Source organism: Crinia signifera, chromosome 1 (genome assembly GCF_055691185.1).
Source record: "Crinia signifera chromosome 1, ASM5569118v1, whole genome shotgun sequence".
Classification (NCBI taxonomy): domain Eukaryota; kingdom Metazoa; phylum Chordata; class Amphibia; order Anura; family Myobatrachidae; genus Crinia; species Crinia signifera.
Genome location: NC_139217.1, coordinates 389,546,580 through 389,566,792, shown reverse-complemented (window position 1 = coordinate 389,566,792; position 20,213 = coordinate 389,546,580).

Genomic DNA, 20,213 nt, shown 5'->3' with positions numbered 1-20,213 from the left:
CGGGATCCTGACTGTGGTTACCCTATACCACACCCATACACACGGGGGGGGGGGGTGGCTGATATTTTGATAATCTGCGAAATCATCAGTGCATACGCACCTTTAGGGTCATAGTGAGACTTGGACCCATTACATTAGTTAGTGCTAACCATTGAACCCATTACATTAGTTGTGCTAACCATTGCACATTCCGTACTACCCAAATTACTGGTACATGGTAGTGCCCCACCATAGAATTAACACATATACTGTATGAAACACAGGACTATACTCTCTAAAGTTTTTGCTGATATAAAAAAAAAACTCTATGACATTTCCCAGCTAATTATTTAGAATAATGCTTCTTCAGTGGCAATATGGCAAAACTAATAAAATTAAATTTTCACATCAGCAATATCATTAATGATTTAAACATGCAGCTAGGAAAGCTGTGTCATAAAGGTAATTCCTTGAGTCTTACAGTCACTTAAGAGAATCATTGGTGAATTTACATAACTACTGCACAGATCTGAGTTGTTTTAAATCATTTCTCCTCCTGCTGGATAGTCATCTAACGCTGAAAATGTAATTTATATGTTGGCTTTTCTGATATTCTTGGCATGCTTCCCCACTGTAAATAAACTATACTGCAATATTTAACTCTGCCAAGGTAATTAGAACTGCAGCAAATTTTCTGCCAGAGACTAAAGTGGTAAATAAGCGACACAAACCTCCCTTACAGATGTAGGCACTAACATTGGTCTTTATTGTATATATCACTACAACAAGGAAGTTAACATTTAAATACACAGGGGTTTTTATATTAGAGAAAAAGAAAAATACTGTATAGAAAAGCATGTTTTTCTCATCATTCATTTTTTAGTGAATAAACACACAGAATACTTTTCTAGTGTATCTTATATAAGTACATCAGTGTGAGACAGTTGCTTGTTGATTCAATGATATATTACCATGGGGAAATTATTCTTGAATATTAAAATTATAGATAAGTTATGCATATTTTTTTCATTATTATATTATTATTATTTATTAAATCACACTGTATTGAATATTTGGTACAACGTAAGCATTCACAGACACATAGGGCCTGATTCTGGTTCACTTGCAAAACCAAATTCTCTCTCTAATGGACAAAACAAGGTGCACTGCAGGTGGGGCAGATGTAACATGTGCAGAGAAAGTTAGATTTGGGTGGGGTTTGTACTTTGAATTGATCTATATTGCAGTGTAAAAATAAAGAAGCCATTATATACTCTGCACAGAAACAAAATAACACCCAAATCTGATTCCCCCTTATTGAATCTACATACAGGATTAATATTGATAACGCACCTGTATAGAAAGTCAATGCATCAGGAAGACTCAGTTGACCTCTGTTTGTGAGTTTTTACCTAGTTTAGCCTTATGCTGTGTACACACGGGGGCGATAGGGGTTATAATCGCTGGGAATATGGGCCCTTATTCAGATCTGATTGCAGTACAAATATGTTCTCAAAATGGGCAAAACCATGTGCACTGCAGGTGGGGCAGATGTAACATGTGTAGAGAGAGTTACATTTGGGTGGGGTGTGTTGAAACTGAACTTTAAATTTCAGTTTAAAAATAATGCAGCCAGTATTTACCCTGCACAGAAACACAATAACTAATACAAATCTAACTCTCTCTATAAATGTTACATCTGCCCCACCTGCAGTGCACATGGTTTTGCCCGTATTGAGAACAAATTTGTACTGCAATCAGATCTGAATAAGGGCCATGGTCGCAGGCAACCATATTGCCAGTGATTGGAGTGCGCACCAGCGATAAATCGCCGGGTGCGCGCTCCCGTTTTCTGCCCCATTGTAATCGCTGGTCGCAGGAGCTTGCTCCTGCGACCAGCTAATTACCTCTGCAGCTCCCCCAGTAGAGGTTCCTTTTCATCTGATGCAAAGGAGACACTGGGCAATATATTGCTCAGCAATATATTGCTAGCAATATATTGCTGAGCAATATATCTCCCCCAGTATGTATGGGGCTTTAGAATGGTTCCTACATTTGCTAGCAATAATTTGACACTGTGCATTTCAACATTTTGCAGACCTAAAGCCCTGTGCACACGGGGGAGATATATTGCTCAGCCATATATTGCTAGCAATATATGGCTGAGCAATATAATGCTCAGTTTCTCCTTTTCATCAGCGTCCAGAGATTGTCGCTGATGAAAGGGAACCTCTGCCAGCGGTGCCGCAGAGGTAATCAGCTGGTCGCAGGATCCAGAGATTAGAACGGGGCTGAAAAAGGGATTGCACACCACCAGGGCCGGCGCCACCACTAGGCAGGGCGAGGTATTTGCCTAGGGCGCCGGCCACTGGAGGGCGGTAATGAGCCGCCGAGGAGAGGTACCATAGAGGTACCATAGAAAGCTGGGAGCGGGGAGCAGGTAAGACAGAGGGCTTCCCTCTTCCCCCACCCCCCATCCCGCCTCTGAATCAACGCTGCCCTCCCCCCTGGACGTGGGGGCTGCTGCGGCAGCAGTATTACTCGCATAACAACCACCCCCCCACCCCCCTGGAGTGTGGGCGGCTGCTGCAGTATCGCCCGCAAATCCCCCCTCCCGGAGTGCAGGTGGCCACCGCAGTATCGCGCCCCCCCGAAGCACACGGGGGGTGCATCGGGCGGCGGGCGGAGGATTTGCCTGGGGTGGGGGGGAGGCTTGCACTGGCCCTGCAGGGCACACTCCCAACACTGGCAATATTGTCGCCAGCGACCATATTTCCAGCGATTTCAGCCCCTATCGCCCCCGTGTGTACACAGCTTTACTGATGGCTGCCCCATTCAGCTGACAGGGATGAATGTGAAGAGTAACTATACACGAGGAGACAATTATCCAGTTAGGCCACACTTCCATGATAAGACTACATTCATGACTAAAAGCCAGAACTTCTACTAGGCCATTTCCAGCAAGAAGCTTAATTACTAACATCAGTAACATCAGAGAAACCCAAAACACAACTGCTTTAACATAAAAAAAACTTATGGGAATCCCAGCACAAACCACAAAAATAACACTAACAGACATGAACAGCCCCAGAAAATAATGAGCAACAAACATCTAATTTCACTGCCCAAAAAATAATAAATAATTGTCAATGACCTAGAACCACAGTATTTACAATAAGATCTAGCACATGGAAATGAGGAATAGGGAGAGAAGAAAAATATAAATACAAAATATTAACCTTATATATTAACCTTATGAACAGCAGCCAATCCAGAAATATTCAAATAATAATACAAGTATCAAGGATTATGGGTAAGGAAACAATAACAATAGTGATGGTTAAAAATGAATTTCACAAATACTCCTTAAGTGCTGCTGTGAACACATGGGGCCTTGATCAGACAACCCCTGAAATTGGTGCAGTCAAAAGGAAAAGGTGTCACAAATGGCGCTTTTGTGTGTTGCAATAAAAGGCTCACAGATGTCCAATTTCACAATGGGTCTTATGTTTTCAATCAAGTGTTATCCTTTCAGTTTTTTAGACTCTTCAAGAGATAAAGAATTCACAATAATTTTGCAGTGCTCTTGTACCAAAAAAAAAAATGTTTTTTCACACATTGAACTCACATACATAAGAAAAAAACAAGCATTTTACCAACAAGAGTGGAATCCTCCTTGGATTGCTCCTGGACTTTTTACATGGCCTGTCCAAAATGGAAATAATGGGTCTGTGTGGGAGAGGGTTCCGGCTCCACAATCCTCCACCACAATAAATAAAGGGGGGTGCCGTTGTGTGCAGGTTCCTAGAAAAGTGTGTATGGCCTAATATAACAAGTTGTGGCCTCAAACGAAGGCTGTACTCAGGAGCCACAAATTTGTTTAATCACGCATGGATACAGCTCTAGTTGGTTATGGTGAGTGTGCATGGACAGGTCTGGTGGATGAGGGGACAGGTCTGGTGGATGATTGTGAGTGTGTGGGCACAGGTCTGGTGGGTGACAGTTTGGGTGTGGGCACATGTCTGGTGGGTGATGATGGTGAGTGTCGGGAACAAGCCTGGTGGTGACAGTGAGTTTGGGAACAGGTCTGGTGGGTGATAGTGAGTAAGGGGAGAGGTCTGGTGGGTGAAGGTGAATGTGGGGACCGGTCATGTGGGTGACAATAAGTGAGGGGAGAGGTCTGGTGGGTGAAGGTGAGTGTGGGGACAGGTCTGGTGGGTGACAGTGAGTGTGCAAGGACAGGTCTGGTGTTTCCAAAAAAAACTTTAAAAGTACATTGTAACATTTGACAGTGCACATTCAATATCAACGATATCTTGATGTGTATATTTTACTTACTTTCCATGTAAGTAAGGTACAATAAGCTAGTATATATGCACATTCAAAGTAACCTTGATTTGCTTCCCCTTGCTTTGTTAACATGAACTGTAAGTGACGTAGGTCAATAAGAAAGCAACATTATCCATAGACAACCTATATTGTTGTTCAAATCCATTCTCCTACCTAAAGGAGTAATAAGAAATTATGTGTTCTTCTCTTCACTTACTGTATTGAACCACAGGAAAAAAAAGAGCAGCTTTATGATAAACAACAGAGAACATCCCCAACAATAAGGATAGATATCCACAACATTATTCACATTTTTTCTCCCAGGCTTATCAACTACTGTATAGTGACATCTTTCTGCACTTACCCACCTTTTTCTATATTTTTCTTTGGGGATCATAGGAAAATACCCCATAGAGTTCAGAACATGTTGCTCTGTTTGAGCAACTCACCTTAGAATCTCCTACCTTCATTTAAAAAAGGATAACGGGTATAATACGCAGGAGGGGTCACGGATGTTCAAGCCAGTCATTGGCAGATAGAGAAAACTACCTGACAGTGGTTCAGTATTAGCACCAGACAGACAGGACCGGATTGTGGAGCAGCACCACTTCGGTCGGCAGACAGACAGGACCATATTACAGAGCAGCATCGGTTCAGGTGGGCAGATTATTAAATTGATTCGAAAATTCTTAAATAGAATTAGAAAATTCTTAAATATAAACAAGACATTAGGCAGAAGCATTATTGTAAAAAAAAAAAACCACCACACACTACTACTTCTTTAAACAACATACTCCAAAGTGGTTAACAGATATCCAGAAGAAAATTATCCAATCTACCCAAAATCTGCAAAGCCAGAGCTGAGCTTTAATTAATTAATTATTAAATTATTTCATACTAGTAAGCCCACTCAAAGAAAATGCTTTGAAAGCTAGTCTGTTACCTTGTGATTGCCACTGTGTTTGTGCATGTGTGAGAGAGAAAGAGATGTAGTTTCACTGACTGCCAACAGATGGCAGTGTTTCGGAAACACACAATCAGACACTTATTTTTCCTATTGTTTTGATATGCAAATTATCCTTCACCAGAGCACAGAGAACATTATGGATGAGAATGAAAATAATAATAATAATAATAATAATAATAATAATAATAATAATAATAATAATAATAATAATAATAATAATAAAGCCAGAATATACAGTATAAAATATTGAAGTGTATAAATAAAAGTAATGTTAACTTCTTAATTCAAATACATAAATTATATTTTAAACATGTGCAGAATACTATTTAAGGATCAAAAGGCATAGGTGGCTGGCTGTTTGAGTTAGTAAAGATAAATCATTATGTTATTATTAACCAATTGCAAGATTACATTCACTAGAAGGAAAATGACTTCTGTAAGGAAGCTGAAAGTGGTTTATTTGCTAAAGGAAATAAGATTGAATCTCTTTTACCCAGCTACTCCATACCAGATGGCTGCATAAGGAAGGTTACACATATGGTTCATAATCAGATACAATATGTGTTCTTCAAGACTGCTATCACCTAATCTGATTGCACAGTTGAGCTCTAAAAACATATGTTGATGAAATACTTATAATAAAAGCACCTTTACAACATCTATCAGCTGACCTCAAATCTATTTGTGCCATTTAATTACCAGCCTTTGAAATATGACAAAGAGCACTACACAGTATCTAACCTCAGGTAATGGATTCTGATCTCAGGAAATTTGTTTTACACCTTAATTAACCTTTGTAAACCAATTACGATGGTGATAAGGAGTCATATCCTTATATCAAAATCTTTTAGTTCCCAGCCTGAAGAATAATTTTCCAGCCATTGCTTACATTTCTAATTTTAATTCTCCTCCCTCTCTCTCTCTCTCTCTCTCTCTCTCTCTCTCTCTCTCTCTCTCTCTCTCTCTCTCTCTCTCTCTCTCTCTCTCTCTATATATATATATATATATATATATATATAATGTAGAAGCATTGGAACGAAGTTACTAACCACAAGAAGGCACTAATGTGTCTATGATTTTCACATCAAGCTTTGCTAAGGGGGGCAATTAAATGTGTAGAGTATGTGTAATTGTATAAAGCAACATTATAATATATCACAGCACAGCCAATAATCTCATAATAAAATGCACAATAGTATAAGGTGCTCATGTCAACAAGTACACCCCTGGTTTAAGCTATCATCTATATATTATTATTATAATTTTATTTATAAGGTGCCACAAGTGTTTCGCAGCGCCGTACAAAGGAACAGTACAGGGAAACAAAACTTGGCATAACATTGAATAAATAACAAAAATAGAGTACAAATAAAGAGCGCCACAGTTCAATACACATTACAGCTTAACTATAAGTAGTGAGGACTCAATCAACATACTATAAGAGGCTTGAGGCCAATGATGGAGATGAGTATGCGGACGAAGATGGTCACGGAGTGTTTGAGTATAGGAGAGCTGTGAGTTAAATGTGAAGAGAAGAGGGCTTTAACAACAGGAGGGAAGTCTGTGTCTGATTGTGTGTCTCCAAAACATCGCCATCTGTTGGCAGCGAGTGAAACTACTGTACATGTCTTTCTCTCTCACACATTCACAACAAACACAGAGGCAATCACAAGGCAGCAGACTAGCTTTCAAAGCATTTGCTCCGAGCGGGCTTACTAGTTATAGAATATGCTGGCATTAAAAAAAACAGTTAACAATAATGTTAAAAATATGTATCAATAAGAGCAATTGCACTCAGATTTGATTTATGTAACATGACTTATTACATTTGGAAAAATGCCTTTTAGTTAAACACAGCTATTGTTGATCTATTTGCCAACACAAAAAAGCTCTTGCTCTTTGTAAACAGAGAATTGCTGCCAGCACAAAACCTTCTGAAGTGTTACATTATTCTTAAGCCAGCAAACAATGCTCTAAAGAAAAATATCCAGGTTACTAATCATGTGCAACTTCTCTTAGAAAATAGTATGAAGGATTAATGTACTTTGCTGTACCTGAGAACAATTTCAAGACTTGCTAAGTCTCCATATGGTACATTGATGAGCTTACAGTTCTTGCTAAGTGCTTTCCTATCAGAAGCAAGTGTAAAGCTCAAACAAAGTGAGTCATCTGTTTTTGTCTTTGCATTCATTGCATGAGAAAATGTGGAGGTGTTAATTACAAAAATTTCACTGAGTCTTGACTAATAACAGTGTGTAAACAAATGAATGTCATACCCAGATACAGAAAAGCTTTTACTAATAAGGTAAAACTAGCAATTAGAGCTGACAGTAAAGTAATACTGGGATAGTGTGCCAGAGAAAAAATATCCTTTAATGCAGTTCTTACTGGAAAAAAAAGCAGTCTGCTTCTTCTCATCCAGATGGAAAGGAAGGGGCTTCCAGTCATTCATTCAGAGTGAATTAATTGCAAATTGGTGAGCGAGCACAGAAGCTTAAATCTCTTTTGTATAAATGCACTGACCCCTTTTTTCCTCAGAGGAAAAGACACTCAGTTTCTCATTCTCTGACCTTGAAATAATAACCAAGTTCCTAAGCAAAGGAAAATGTCAACGATCATATAACATTTTGTAATGTCTTTGAAATATCATTTACTTTGGTTAAATCCTGACCTGCTGGCAGCATCCGTTTTTACTTCTAATGTTTTATTGTTATCACTGAAATATTTCCATTGCTAATGTTTATGTATAAAACAATAGCTTATACTATATGATGTATATGTTGAACTATGCCTTTAATGTGTGTTCTGCACTCTGAGGCTAATTTAAAGATTTATGTAAACTTGCAGAAAGTAATTATTATTATTATCATGACCAGTTATTTATATAGCGCACACATATTCCACAGCGCTTTGCAGATAAATTTGAACATTCACATCAGTCCTTGCTCCAGTGGAGCTACCACATGTACATGCACACATATAGACATTCTAGGGTTTGTTTTGTTAAGAGCCAATTAACCTCAAGTATAATTTTTGGAGGGAAACCCATGAAAGTACGGGGAGAATATACAAATTCTCCGCAGTTAGGGCCATGGCAGGAATTGAACCCGTGACCTCAGGGCTGTGATGCAGTAATGTTCATTCAATGTATCCGTATTGCACGGGTTGGGATCATTTGGTCTATTGCATTATGGTAGAAAGTCATTAGGTCGAATCCATTAGGTCGACATGATTCTAGGTCGACATGGGAAAAGGTCGACATGATTCTAGGTCGAAAGGTCATTAGTTCGACAGGTCATTAGTTCGACAAGGTCATTAGTTCGACATTGTCTATGTCGACATTCACAAGGTCGACATGGGGTTTTTCACTGTTTTTTTACCTGAATGTCAACACAGTCGACATGGACACAGTTTAAAGTGCACTGCATCCCCTCGCATCGCTCGCTGCGCTCGCTATGCGTCGGGCACGGTGCCTCGCTACGCTCGGCACACTATTTTATTCTCCCACCACGCCCTAGTGGATGGTAGGGCATGAAATACCGCCTGTCGGCACATGTTGGCTCAAAAAACAGTGAAAAACTCCATGTCGACCTTGTGAATGTCGACATAGACAATGTCGAACTAATGACCTTGTCGAACTAATGACCTGTCGAACTAATGACCTTTCGAACTAGAATCATGTCGACCTTTTCCCATGTCGACCTAGAGTCATGTCGACCTTTTAGCATGTCGACCTAATGGATTCGACCTAATGACTTTCTACCATAATGCAGTAGACCAAATGACCGCATCCCGTATTGCACACAGTGATGTGACCATTGGAGTGTGCAATCTGTTTTACAGGCCACAGCTGTTTTGGGTTGGGAGCTGTGTGGTGATATGCTAGGTTTTATTAAAAAAAAAAAAAACCTTGTTCCTTCCAATTTTGAGGCATGCCAAGACCACTGTTTGCATCTTATGAAGATTTACTAGCCTTGGAAGCAGAGTACTCAGTAGGTTTAGTTTTACTCAGATGGCTGCCTGCAGGTGATCCGGTGCTGTCTTTTTTGTAGACACACCACTATGGATCTGAGATGCCAGTAGTGAGCATAATTTGACTTCAAATGCCTTCTGCAGCATTAGCATATTTTCACAGAGTTGAGGCAGCCCAATCTCAGAGTCTGGCTATCTGTTATGAAACCCTTTCAGTGTAAGTGATGTCATTCAAGTTGATCACTTACAAAAAATTAATATAATAAGTGAGGATAAAAGGAGTTTCTTGATTTTTGCAAAATGCATGTAATTAAAATGTATACAGAAGACGGTATTATAAAGTATTCAGATTTTAAAGAATATTAAATTACATTTTAAAGGAAGCATTAAATGCTTTGATAATTAGGTTAATTATATTTATAATTTAAACACATCCACACAATGATTAATGGTCACTCCTTTCTCTGTAATAGAGTGCATGTGACCACTATTAAATTCCAAATGACTGATCTGAACGTTAAAATGTTGAAATTGTACTTGGTAGGAAAACGCCTGCAGATTATGGATAGCCCTTCAGGTGCAGTTCCAATTTAATTTCCTTTTTAACTCTACAAGATTGTTCATTTTACAGGGAACATTTACAATAACTCCTTTTTCCCCCCCAAAAGATACAAATTCCCCAATGTCTCTGTAAGAATGACTGCCTGAAGAATTTGTAATTTCACTGCTCTTGATAAACTTGTATTATATTGCTGTTCTCTTGATAGAACTTGTACAGCCGATAAGAAAGAAGGAGTGGTGGCCAGCAAAGGACAGAAATCATCCCATCAGAAGAACTACTACAAATTATTCTGGCACAGTTTAGTATCCACTGATGGAGCCACTGGAACACCTGAAAATCTTCTTATAGTAGATGTGCACTCTTACGCACCAGATTAATATATTGTAATTCAAATTTAACTTTTAATGGATATCTTTAAAATGAGCAAAAACTTTAAAAACATACATTATAATCTGAACATTAAATAACCAATAGCTACATTATACGATCATAGATAGCTTAGTAGAGGCTGTGATGTGAACAACCTCATTGCACCATCGCTCCAAACAACTGTGTGTTGCTCATGAGACCTAATAGAAGGAGACACAGCATTCCATAGGACTTTTTCTCTGCCAAAATTGCACTCTTATACTCAACTGTCCCACAATACAGAAATTTCAATACACAGTCTCTCACAGAACAACCTACCAGGGATCATCTATAATGTTTCAGAAATTAAGGGTAACTTACAGCAGAATTTTTTACCTCCCTTTTTTTCATCATATACCCAGCACACTTCTCCCTTGTCATTTGTTCACTGCTGTAGCACTCTGACTAACAGCAGAGGCAGTGAGCTCCTCCTATATCACACCATACACACATACAGTATACTGTATAGTCAATGTAGGATGTGTTGACTTACCACACGTAAGTATTTATGCTGCATTATGCATCATTTAATATATGATATCAGGAATGATTTTGAGGAGAGAATAACATGTGTTGAGCCTGGAGTGGTCACCAATTGCATTACCTTTACACAATGCAAAACCTTATAATACTTGGAAAAAAAAACATATCACTGAATATAAACCATTTATATTACTACTTCTACATAGTATTATTTTATTTTTGTTAAGATGTGTATAATGAACCAGGATACTATCTAAGATAACATGTGCAAAAACTTCAATAGAATGATGATATTAGGAATTACCTGTTTGGTAATAATTTAGCAGTGCCCTCTATAGGTATATTTGATATTGGACCAATTATTTATTGCCAATTTGTGTTACTAAATAGCAGATAACTGATATAATAATGTGTCATTTCATTTATTAATACTTCTCTACTATTTGGCATCTATTAAGCTCCATTTGAATATTTATCAGTGATTCAATTTGTATTTCATAATGTATATCTTTTGATGTGATAATGTATTATTATTTATATTAACCATTATTCAAATGGAGCCACAAGGGAACTACAGCACCCAATTGTAAATAAATATATAAGAAAAACAATGACTTACAGTTTATACAACAGAGGCCAAGTTCAGGGTACATACACATAGTTGCATCAGCAGAGGACACTAGAATAAGTATCAGCGTGGCAGAAAACCACATGATTTGGTGCCATATAAGTTTTTTAATAAGAGAAGGAAAAGCACATGAGGGAAGAGGGGCCTGCTCGTGAGTGCTTACGTTCTAAAGGGGAGGGGCAGAAAAACAAAGGTTGCACAGATAAAATAGAAAGTGTATCACTTATTTTGATAATTGTGAATCCCCTTCTTTGAGCCGTCATACTCCAAGGAGCACCATCAATATCTCCCGCCTGCATGGACACATCAATGCTGTCTGAAATCACAGCCAGAATGCAAACGTCATGGATTGCCGGGACATATTTAGGGTCTTGCAAGAATCCGACTGTGGGATGATGACCTTTGGCCTGCTTCTATGTCTGGAAAATGTGGCCAAAGTGCGAGTCATCCATAAGCCTGCCTCAGATCAGGTAAGTTTGGGGGATTCGGTTCTCTAGGAACCAAACTCCCTCATCTCTCGTCAAGCAGTCACATTTTTATTAATAGGAACAATACTTCCTCAATAATTCCTCAATACTTTATTTCAATGTCTGTTTTTAATCAAAATAAAACACTTATAAATAGAACAATTTTTACTTTGAAGAGATGTGCATGGTTATTCTGGTACATACAAAAAAAACAAAACAAAGTAATTATATTCTAAAGACACATACAGGAAATTGCCATTCTTCCCACATTATCCTTATGACCCTTCTCCCTAGTTAAACTTTACTTAATTATTTAAAAAATTTCTTGAACTAGCAACACATGACAATTTATTTAGTCAACTCATTTATATGTTTTTTAGGTCAAAATTACTTTTCAGGATGAAAAATCCAGTTCACCAATGACAGATTTGGCTTGTATGTATTGTCACTGGCTGAAATGCGTCCTCGGACAACTTATGTGAGCTTGAAAATTAATTACATCAGATGGTAAATACATTGTTTTTTCTAGAATTGAGGGCAAGAGTGAGATACTGTATTGGCTAATGGGCACTTTTGAGGGGATGCAGTTCAAATCCCGGCGGTTGGAATCCGGCGTTCAAAATCCCGACCACCAGAATCCCGACACTTTCTCCCTCTGTGGGTGTCCACGACACCCATAGAGGGAGAATAAATTAGTGTGCCGAGCGTAGCGAGGCACCGGGCCCACTGTGTGGCGAGCACAGTGAGCCCGCAAAGGGGGGTGATCCACGTCCCCCCCTTTTTGGGATTTCGGCGGTCGGGAATCCGGCATCGGGATTTTGAACGCCGGGATTCCGACCGCCGGGATTTCATATCAATCCCCTTTTGCGATTCTGACAAAGCAATTTTTACTAAATGCACAAGAGATTTTGTACAGATGCACAGGAGATTTTGAATAAGCGATTTTGTCTAACTAATGATAGTCTATGATCTAGACAAAATTGCCTTGCCTGCACATATCTATACTTGAAGATACTGACTTAGCATCAGAATCTTAAGAGATACACACGGGGCGCTAGCTGGGAGACTTTGACTAAGTGATTTTGCTTAGTCAAAATCACGATGTTACTGCCAGAGATAAACCAGCTGCCATCCTCTGCAGCAGCCCACGTGTGCATAAAAAAACCACTACGGCATCTAGCCAAAATATTCTAGCCTGCAGTGTCTATTTGGCTGGGCAAAAATGAAGAGGCAGGGCTGTGCATCGCTATCACCCACTGTGTACACACTGGGTGATTAAGACAAACCTTCTAAGTGATGTAGTTGAAGATGCTTAGAAGAATTGCCCTGTGTGTACAACCCTTAAGCAGGAAATGTTGGCTAACCTTCTTGGAGAATTTGACTATCTACTCAAAATTTCCAGCCAAAATCTCACCGTGTACACCCCTTACAGCAAAAAAGGGGTAATGCACATCTATTGCAAACTTTAATATTGTTAGAAGTCATTAAGAATACTCATAATTGAATGAGTAAATGAATCATATTCATATGTTTATGTAAATGAAGATGAAAACATATTGAGCAAATTATTACCATATTATAATTTATTTGCCTCAACACTAATCCTACTTTGTGACCAGTGGTGGCACCAAGTAATATTTGTTGCACCCATTAGCCCCCCAAAGGCGCATATACCCAAAATGGGGAATAGTCTCATAGGAAGGGGCATGGCCTTATGGAAAGTCACTCATTGACATCACTATGGCTTATGAGGGTAAGTTCTCTGTTTACAGTACATAACTCTCGGTGGGGGCACCAGCATCCCCAGAAATGCTGGGCTTCTCCTGAAACTGTATGCACTGCCAGCATACAGCCTCCTAAGTGATAGAAACCAGGCAATGCAGAGTAATGTCAAACCGCAGCACCCATTTTCCTGCCATTATGGAGGATGTGGTATTTTGGTGTAACCCCCTGGAAGGGTTCACATCGGTGCTGCCTGTGCTCCCTTTGTGGTGCTCTTGTTTGCATCCAACACTACTATATCTGCTATACATATACCTGTCATCCTGCTTTCCGCTAACAATCAATATAGTTTGTCCTGTGCAATAATAGATAGCTCTGTGCCACAGGTAATTGTTTTAATGTATACAAATATAATAGTTCAGTTTTACCTATGTATATTGAGATTGTATTTTTTGTATTGTATTGTATTGTATTTTACTAAATTAATAAATGTAATGTTGTTATTCAAACCATAAGATGTTTTCTGAGTACTTCCACTATTGTTTTTTCAATTTATTTTTTTATTTTTTGGTGGCTGTGGGTTCCCAGTCTGACACTGTGGGAACAGCTAAAACATCCCATGTTTGGAAAGATAATATTATTTATAATCCATATATTTTGCCCAATGTTTTTGCTTTAGATAATTAAAAATGAATATAAAAGATACAGGTGGTAATGTTAATATTATATATAAAAGATTTAAGTTTTATTACTTTATAATATATTGAGAAAGTTTGGAACTTGTAGTGTAGAACAAAAAAAATAAATATTTAAAAAATCAGACAAACGGTCACTCAAACTCAAATGGTTCTTCATCGAAAAGAATAAGCAGTTTTTCAAGCGGTATGGCATATAGACCGATCTGCATAAAAAAATTTTTTATGTAAGGTTATCATTTGAATATATGCCAATCACTAACCTCCCAACACGACCCTCTCCAGGAGGGACACAATGCTCCGCTCCTGGACTTTTCTCTTAATGTATGATTACCCTCATCTGTGTTCAACAGATACAATGCTCAGAAAGGTGCTTCAACACAGGTGATGGCAATTAGAAATTAAGAGGGAAGTGCAGGAGCAGAGCAACGTGTCCCTCCTGGAGAGGGTCATGTTGGGAGGTATGCAATCAGGAAATTGAGGTAGTATTCTAAAATATATACTGTGAATCTCCCCTCTACATATTTTTATAAACACTAAGTACAGTATATCTAATTACATGTATTGAAGAAATTAACAGCATAGTAAAAATTAATTAAAAAATAATGAATAATGCTAACCATTGTTACCATTATTTGGACTACTAGTAAAAGAAAGGGGGTTTAAATGTGCCATATTTAAAAACATGCAACAGGTTTTCAATTAAAAACAAACACAATAGTTTATTTTATCTCATTATAATAAAACAAATGTATAAAAATTAAGTGAAAATAAAATAAATTAAAGTATCTGGTACCATTTAAAAGTCAATTGCACAGATATAGTCATCCAATATGTCCAATAGAGCTGTTGAGTGTCCGTTCCTAGGTGTGCTTCCCTGATTAATCCCAATTGTATTTTAGCCGGTTTTTGTGAAGGCAAATAGAACTTTGTGGGAGAGAGAGCGCTCTCCTGACAAGGGTACACCTGATTAGTGGAGGGTCCCTCTTTTAGTGCTGGCTTGAATGGGTCTTGGTTGCAAACGGCTGAAGCGAATTTTTGGAAAGCTGGTCTAGCCATAATTTTTAGGTGCAGATGGATGTCCAAATGGATGGGTGTCTGTGCTAGGGGTAATTGGAATGCTGCCTCACAACATTTACCAATCACCCTATACAGGAGGTATTTGAACATTATCCATATGTTTGCTTTGGTTGTACCAATTTATGCACACACTCCCAAAGTACACTTGTGCTGTAGGTAATTGATTTCTGTGTATTAAGGATTTCAGTCAGCATGCTCCAAAAACATCAATGTATCCTCCATCTGCATCCCCCCCCCCCCCCCCTTCTATCTACTGGCAGCATTGTAAAGTCTGAGCACTAATGAGCAGATCTTTTGGAAAATTCTTGAATTTGACCAAAGTGGTAACTTTAAGATCAAACAGATTGTTGTTCAAGAAATATTATGCTATAAAATTACCATGGGTAGTACAGTATATTTGATTAGATTGTGCATAGTGAGAAAGGGCATGTTTCGCACTGCCTGGGGGTTGTATAGCAGTACTTCTAGCCAGAATTATGTCATCATCCAGGGGTATGTCACATAGTGGACTTAATTGTTTGAACTAATTACAATTAAAGGTTAGCACCAATCCACCATTAAATTGTTATCACATCAAAAACTGTTATTACAGTATATTAAGAGACATCAATTCAGTCACATATGGGAAACATAACTGTCACCCAAACCCTGGCAGCTTTTTCACATAGCAGCATAATGTCTGGAAACAAACATGCCTGAATGCAGCAACCAAACGGGGGATATGAGTACAAAGCTCCAGGGGGCAGCAGGCAGTTAGAGTGAAGTTACTACAAATAAGATTGTGTGTCTCAGGTATCCTTGTGATATGTTTAGACACACGGCTCTCAGACACACAGGGGTATGCAAAAAAGTAACCACAAAATTGGACACACTTAAATCTAGCTGCTACAAAATTAAGAAATTATAATACACACATTAATAGATGTTCCTCCAATTATCACTTGCTGCTCTCAATTGGCGACTTCTGTGAACCCCAAAAGAACAACCAAATTAATACAAATTATCAAACAGATAATAAGAGAGCGCACTAGTGAAACTATAATGACTAATAATCAATTGTATTTATAATGACTAATAAAAATGCTGTTGTGTAGTCATTATAAATACAATTGATATTCTCCAGTTAGAGTGAAGTTACCTGAGATATGTTGTATCATTTCATTGCAAAAATCTCTCTAGGAAACTCTTGTGTCCTGGTCACATAGGAAGCAAGGGCAGATTTTTTTTCTCTGCCACTTTCTTTCTGGGCACCTCTGATTGGTGACAGAGGAAGGGAGCGGGGAAAACTGGGGGAGGCAAGGAGACAGCAGCCTTTGCCTCCTTATGCCATATGTTCTCTGAGAATCAAAACAGAAAGCTGAGCTTTCCATACTTCTATGAATTGCTCTACCTATACTAGTGTATGCATAAGTGTCCCATGTCCATATCCCAGGGCCACTAATGAAGAAACTGGATTTCTCCACATTTACTCCTCCTGAGAATAGGAAGAAGCAGCGAAAAGACCTGTCATTTTATTTATTTATTTACAGTTTCTTATATAGTGCAGCATATTCCGTTGCGCTTTACAATTGTTATCACTGATAAAGTTTTTTTTAATGCTACACTAAATAAATAGATCCCTTTAAATTCTTATTGTATTTGCACATTGAAGACCTGGATCTCGTTAAGATGCAAAAAGACTGTGTATTGAAGCAGAAGCCAGTTTCACTATTTTATGCTAATGTGTGTTTCCAAAGGACAAATGCAAGGATCCAAGCATTATCAACTTGGAAGCCACTCCATCCACTGTTTTACAGTCTACACCTACAATCATCATCATTAGTAAAAGCACATGCACCGGCCCCTGCACCAGAAATGCTCTTTTAACAGAAAGACAGACCCAGCAAAGATCAGTCCAATTCACAACAGGCTGAAGATACCTTTTTAAATTGTGCGAAAGCTGTATGCTAACCTGCACATAGATATGCTCAACATACAGTTTAATCAGCCTCTGACAATCAATGGTAATAAACATCATCACAAATGCTCTTTTGTGGTAACCTGTCGCATTCTCTTTACAATGTAAGATCCTCTCTCCTTATAGTATGTAATAATAACAATAATTTTATTTACTGTATATAGCACTCTTTCTCCAGTAGGACTCAAGGTGTTAAGCATATATAATTTATGTAATACAGTACAGGAACATTGAGTACAGAAAAACTTTTCATAAACAATACTTAAGGGAATTAAGTAAATGCATGAGTAAACAAGAAAGTATTTAGCCTCTTTATGAAGGATTCTAGAGTGGGAGCCTCTCGAACTGTGCTGGGAAGTGAGTTCCAGAGTTGGTGCCGCATAGGAAAAAGCTCGACCCCCAGATGAATTATGGGAGATTCTAGGTACTGCTAAAAGTCCTTCTACAGATCACAATAATAGGGTGGGACAGTATGGAATCAGTAGCTGCTTGAGGTACCTTGGGCCTTGGTCATGTAAGGCTTTGAAACACAGTAAGTTAATCTGGAAAATGGTTTGCCATTTTATGGGCAGCCAGTGAAGGGAGTAGAGAATGGGAGTTATGTGGTTAGAATGGGGATGGTTGGTTAACAGCCTGTGACTATGTATTTAGGGGATTTCAACTATGTATCTACTGTAAGTCAATTTGTCTGTTTTTGTTTATACTATTCACTGTATACAAGCCTATATGGAACTCTTGTGATGCCTTATAAATAAAAGATAATAATAATTATAATCACATTTCTATTCAATAATATACATTTTGTAAACGGCATACTTTATTATTGGTGGAAAATACATATATGAAACAATGCACAAGAACTGGTCTTATATTATTTAGATTTTGTGACACAATTCTAAGTTTACAGCCCCCCCAAAAAAACTTTTTTAATGAGTGAATGTTTCCACAAAATTGAATTGATATAATTAAATAAGGTCGTTTTAGTGATACAATCATCACTTGCATTTTAAAACCAAAAATATGATTTTCACCTATTGTTTTTAATGTACTACATAGTTAAAGGTTGTCACCAGTAACAACATGACAACCAGCTTCTAGTACAGCATAGCTGCTATAACAGCTTGCAGGTGCATAGCTTAGTATTGCAGATTCACTGTGCAAATTCACACAAGCAGCAATCAGGTTTGAATAACCCCAAGTGCTGGCAGACATTTACCCCAATATGTGGGTAGCTCTAGAAATCTTTGCCATTCTACCTATTACAGTGGTTGCTGCTGAAAAGTGTTTCTCTAACTCAAACTGAGAAAAAAACTACCTGAGATCTACTGAGGACTAATGATATCCCAGTGGACTTGTTATCATTATTGTTAATTGTAGTCTCATTGGAATTGTCATATGGTGATGTGCAGTAATAGACAACATTGATGCAACTCAAGGCAAGTAATAACTGTAGAATAAGGCCACATTTATTTTACGTAATAAGGATTCTCAAAGATTACGCTAGTTTTAATGTTATTTTGTTTGCAATTTTTACAATATCTTTATATTTTACATTTACTTTAAAATATATTATATTTATATTTCTGTTTTACAGAATATTTATTTACTTATTTATTAGGTGTTTGATATTTATATTACTGTTTTTATTGTATATTTTGTTACTTTACCACTAGCTTCTTTAAAAATAAAAACAAATGATAAAAGTTGTAATATGTGGAATTTTCTGTGTGAGCATATGAACACAATGCTTGTGGTGAGTTTTGATGCAATTTAAGAGGCACCAGATAAAATCTTGCCTAAGCCAAGAAACTGGCCAGTGTTGGCTATTGAAACAAATTCCCCTATTACAACCATTTTGGTTCAGTACCTGGGATCTCCATATTTCATGCCAATTTTGGTAATAACTGTCTGCATGGCAGTTATAGAAGTTCAAAGTAGATTGAAATCATTTGATGAGTGAGGTATATTTTTGTGTAGGAATTGTAGAGTGTACATTTTCTTCATACTATATTAGTACAAATTTAACAGTTTTTGTAGCTTTCCCCAATTATAGTGTGATTTATTTATATTCTGTATACAATACTAAAAGCAGTAAACATAACAAGAATACTGAAATATTAAATCTTAGTTCCCAATTATTTACAGAGGTTTAAACTGATTAATTTCAGGACTAATGTAAATTCTTAATAGTAATATAACAATATAAGAAAACTTCCAGCTCATCCGTGAACAACTCCAAAACACTGCAGAAGACGCAGAGCAAGGAAAAAGAAGAAAAGAGAAGTTCAAGTTCAGGTACAAGTGTGGGAAGCAATGTGGAGCAAAAAAAAATCAACAAAAAAAACGGTAAAAGGATCAACAAAACAATGAAGGAAGGCATTTTAAACTTAAGCAAATACATTTTGGCAAAACAATTAAACAAAAGTATTGAAAAGGATTAAAATGTGCACCTACCAACAAATTTATTAAGTTCATTACATAAATAGATCTGCATAGATTTCTAAGAAAAATGACGTAGAATTTTTATTTTTTTACCAGAAAAAAGGAAGACCCAATAACCCATAATGAAGAACAAGAGACCATTAATAGGATCACACAAAACTTCTGGAGAAGTCATCCTTCTATCCTCAACAGCTTGAAAGGACACATATTGAAAATACCAACAAAAAAATAACAAACCAACAGAGGACTTCTAAAAAAGCAATAGAATATAGAATCACTTACCCAAAAAGAACATGAATGCCTTTCCACAAAAGATCCACTAGTACCAGTATTTTAGCATCTGCCATAACTGAATAAAAATCCAGACAACCCCCTCAGGACATGTAATATAAAATATGGTACTTGTGTAGTTTCACAGCAGCAGTTACGTAGTCAGCGTAGTGTCCCTGTCAGAATCAGCGTAGTGTTCCTTTGGCCAGCGTATTTAGTGTAGTCAGCATCCCTGTCAGAATCAGCGTAGTG